The following is a 4,829-nucleotide window of genomic DNA, read 5'->3' on the forward strand; positions in this document are numbered from 1 at the left end:
GTCTGTTTTAAAATCTAGTAGTCAATCTAGCTAACTGAATCATGGTAGTTTTCACTGTACATTGTTAGGAAACAAATTGCAAAGTTACGGCCTGAGCTGCCTGCTTAAGAATGTCTTGAGTAGTCTCAAGCCTCATGCCTGCTCCTCGGATGCTGCCTGACCTGCTGTGCTTTTCCAGCACCACACTTTTCGACTCTGATCTTCAGCATCTGCGGTCCTCACTTTCTCCTACCCTGTGTCATTGGCCAAGCTTAATATACTTCTTTTTCAATGGCTTGATCGTACTCAGGCAAACTTGCCTCGGTAACAGCCGGCACACATTTTGCAAATTTGGGTTTTTTGGCTGTTTCTCCATTTTTACTTTCCAAAACTGGTGTCACTTCAATTTCATGGAAAGATTCAGCAACAAAATCAATTGACTCAATGTCTTTGATAAAGTTAACGTGATAATTTCTCTGTGTCTGTGTCTGTGCCTTTGGTCACGGGCACTTGAATTCTTCATTCCCAATGGTCATGGTCAGACTGGAGTCTGTCCACTCAAAGTGAAGGGATGTTTAATCAGCGGCTACTTCTGTTGGAGGGAAACTGAGGTACTCAATCCTGGTAATTTGAAGTGGAAAAGAGAAAATAATTCTGAAAAGGGAGGGAAACTCATCATAGAATCGGGGATCATTTAAGGACATAATTAAGTAGCGAGGGAACATCGATGTTTGCCACTATGATGGTCTATTATGTTCATGGTAATATTTGTTTGAATAATGCCTAGTTGTGTCTTTTCAAGTTCTCGTATACGTGTGAGGTTCTGTTTTTGTTGTCTCACTTCTTCCTAACGAATAAATTAACAGTTGGTGACTTTGACAACTTCTAACAGGATTGAAATTCACCCTTCAATTCCAGTCAGTCTGCTACCTTTGCTTCAGCGAGAGGTTGAAATTGCACCATCATAGAATTGTCTTCAGGTTGGTGTATCTTGAAAAGGTACACAGTGCAGCATGATGTTTGGCAATGACCATACCGTCAGACCATGTCTCAGTGGATCATGTTCATCGGAAGGTATCGTTCTGATTGGTGTGTGGGAACATTTGGAAATTTGGTACTGATGAAGAGGATAGAAAATGCTTGGAAGAAAGGCTGTATTGTTGGGAGAACCTTGAACAACTAGGCTAAGCCTCCGACTCAAGCATGACTTGTGTTGCCTTCCATTCTCATGCAACTTGTAAATGTGCATAGGAAAATTGAAATTAGCTGCAACCACCCCAGAAGTGGGCAGAGTCCTTTATTTTCTTTGAGCATGTGGGCTCTGTCTGTGAGCAACATCAGGCCCTTCAAGGGGCAATTTTATATTCATCAGGCATTTTCATCATCCACACTGAAATCATCAGTAATCATTGTATCATGTTTGTGAAATGTCTGCAATGTCCAACTGAGTGAAGTGCAAATCCTGGTGATAAGACAATTTGACAGTGCTGTTGGTTATTATTAATTGAAGAGTAACATGTCTCTGTAAAGCAGACTTTAAGTGGCATGTGTGGTCCACAATCCACAAAGACAATACCAGATGTGTAGGTTGCACAAAGTTACAGACCCAATTTCCTTGTTGTGGGAGTAATGGGGAACAGATCTTGTTCCATCTTAATATATTGCATGACTTATTTTTAAAATTACACACCATCGGTCTCAAACCACATCCAGGGATGAGAACTCCTGTTGCTGTTACAACTATGAGTGTGGACTGCTTCTAGAGACTATTTGTTTGCAACCAGCAAGGTATGAACTGGTCAAAAACCAACTACATGTTTAATAGAATATCCTTTATTGTCATGTGTACTCCAGTACTAAAGTACAGGAGTGCAGTGAAAAGTTTTTACAATGGCTGCCTCCAATGACACCACCTTAGCTACTAATATTGGATACAAAAGAGGAATAAAAGAAAAATTAGTCATTATTCCCGACCGGCTGTGTCACAGCTGCACCGGAGAGTCCAATCTTGTGTCTAACTTGACACGAGCGAAATCAATCATCATTCCAGATGCATGTTAAATTCCAATGACACAAATAGCTTATTTCTCTGAATTTATTTATAACAACATAATAATACATAGAATCCCTACTGTGTGGAAATAGGCCATTGGACCAACAAGTGGACACCGATGCTCTGAAGAGTATCCCAGCCTGGTCCATTCCCCAATAATCACAGAACAGTTCTGTGCCACATGAAGAGGAACAGATGCCACTACTTTTAAAATTTTGGATTTCTCAAAAATGTTTCAAAGCTAGATGAATCAAAAGGGTTGCTTTTCAAGATAAGCCAACCTGAAGTCAATTCTATGATGATCCAACTTCAACCTCACGCTGAAGCCAAGGTGACACATGGGTTGACCACGGTCAGTCTTGCAGATCAGTCATACTAGATAGTTTTTTTTTGATGTGATATATTATTGTCACATGTACCAAGGTAAAGTGAAAAGTTTTGTTTTGCATGCAGTACAGGTGGATCATACCATACAATGTGCATTAAGGTAATAGAATAGAGCAAGGAATACAATGTTACAGCTGCAGAGAAGGTGCACAGAGATCAACATTAAATTTGAAATTGGAGAGGTCCATTCAGAAGTCTAATAACAGCAGGAAAGAAGCTGTTCTTGAACCTGCTGGTCCATGTGTTTAAGCTTTAGTATCTTCTGCCTGATGGACAAGGTCAGAAGAGATAATAACCAAGATGGCAGGGTCTTTGAAGATGTTGGCCGTAGAGACATCATGACATCGTTTTGGGGGTGGGGGGTGCAGATGGATTTTTCTTGCAATGGGCGGGCAATGGATGTGATAGAAATGCATGAAAGAGCAGTTGACGGTGAGGTGTCCCCGCTGAGCGAGTAGGAAGCACAGAAGACAGGAAGGGTTTGTAGTTTGGGAGGACAAATCAGCCGACAGCCATTGAAGGGATGTGATAGTGAGAGTTGCCATTCATGAGGCTTGGTGAGAAGTGTGTGTAGTTGGCAGAGTGAATATTGGCCCTGTCAGCATGAGGGAGCAGGAAGAAGATGGCGGTACTAACCACTGCCAAGTTGACGATCCTTGACCTGCTGGGAGGTATTCCATCCAGACACTGTGCTGCTCTGGGCCACTATCTCAGTCTCGGCTGACTGGATCTCGTGATATGGCCTCCTTTGCCAGTCAGCAGGGCACAGCACAGCCCTCAATTGCGCCACTCGATCCTCTACTTCAGATCCCTATCGGTGAACCAAGGCACTAACCTGCTTTTCTGAGGCAATTTCCTTGGGAATAACATTGCAGGACCATGGTGAGACAGACATCTCCTGGCTTACAAGCATCTGAGGTGCTGTGGAACGAACGTTTAAATGTGGCACCAGGTGTGCGAATTCTGGAACATCTGGGCAGTGACAAACACCCCCTTCTCTCCTGACCCACGTTTCCACAAAATGGGTACTGTCGAAGTCCGCTGCATGAAGAGACTAGAAGATCGTTTGAGAAAAATAAACTTGGGTCATAGTAAACTAGGGTGTGTTGAATCTCACTTCAAAAAAAATATTTTGCCTAAAAATGGGAATTTCAGCTGAACATCCCTCCCCATTCAGTCTTGGTAAAGGCTAGCAAGTAGATTGGAAAGGTATTCAAGCTTTTCTAATGGCTGTAAAGGCTGCAATTTGAAGTGGCTGGGGCTTTACTTTCCTGGAGCATCAAACGCTGAGGGGTGACCTCATCGAGGTTGATGAAATCATGAGGGGCATAGATATGGTGAATAGCCAAAGTCTTTTTCCCAGGGTCAGGGAGTCCAAAACTAGAGGGCATAGGTGACAGAGTAAAGATTTAAAAAAGGTCCTGAGGGGTAACGTTTTCTCCTAGAGATTGGTGCACATCTGGAATGAGCTGCCAGAGGAAGTGGTGGAGGCTGGTACAATTACAGCATTTAAAAGGCATCTGGATGGGTATGTGAATAGGTTTGATTTGGAGGGATATGGTCCAAGTGCTGGCAAATGGGTCTAGATGAGGTTGGGATATTTGGTCAAAATGGACAAGTTGGACCAAAGGGTCTGTTTCTTTGCTTTCTGACTCTATAACTCTGTAAGTTGGATCAAAGAGTTGGTTTGTTTGAATTGAATTGAATTTATTGTCACATGTACTCAGGCACAGTGAAAAGCAATACAAACAGTTGTGTCGACAGTGAATAATAGGGAAACAGCGGCAAAAACAAAAACACAGGTACAGGTGAATGTTGAGTTTTGAGCACATTCAGTATTCTGATTACAGTAGCGTATGTTAGAAATGGGGTAAAGTATTGTTTTTGCAGATATAGAAAAAACATACATAAAAGGGGTACAGCAAGAGAACTATTAACCTTGCAGGTATTTAGGGAAGAGTATCTCTACTTTTCAGTGTATAATTATGGTTAATTTAATACTAACTTTGGTGTGTAATTATTATAACAAATAAGTTATTTTTAAAAATTATGTTTTCAGCAAAAAGCTGAGATAACCGAAATGCTTGAGCGATACAAAATGATACAAGTTAATGAAATTCCGAGGATGGAATTGATACTAAATGTTAAACCTGATCTTGACAAAAATAATGTGCGTCAGCACTTAGAGAGAGGAAGGTTGCCAAATTGGGGAAGGGGGAAGTAATAAGGGTGGAACGCAGCTGGGCATTGGTATGGCATAGTAAGAGAGATTGGGTAATTAGGAGTCTGGAGAGATGACCTCACTCAGCTCAAAGGGTATAACTGTATACAAACCTGAGTTCTGATTTGCTCATTTGCTTATGCAATTGAAGCCCTTACTTGCAAGTTCGTAATAAATTGTCTTGTTTCC

The sequence above is a fragment of the Chiloscyllium plagiosum genome, unplaced genomic scaffold (assembly GCF_037043375.1).
Source record: "Chiloscyllium plagiosum isolate Xiang-an unplaced genomic scaffold, Cpla_swu_hap1 HiC_scaffold_48, whole genome shotgun sequence".
In the NCBI taxonomy this organism is placed as follows: domain Eukaryota; kingdom Metazoa; phylum Chordata; class Chondrichthyes; order Orectolobiformes; family Hemiscylliidae; genus Chiloscyllium; species Chiloscyllium plagiosum.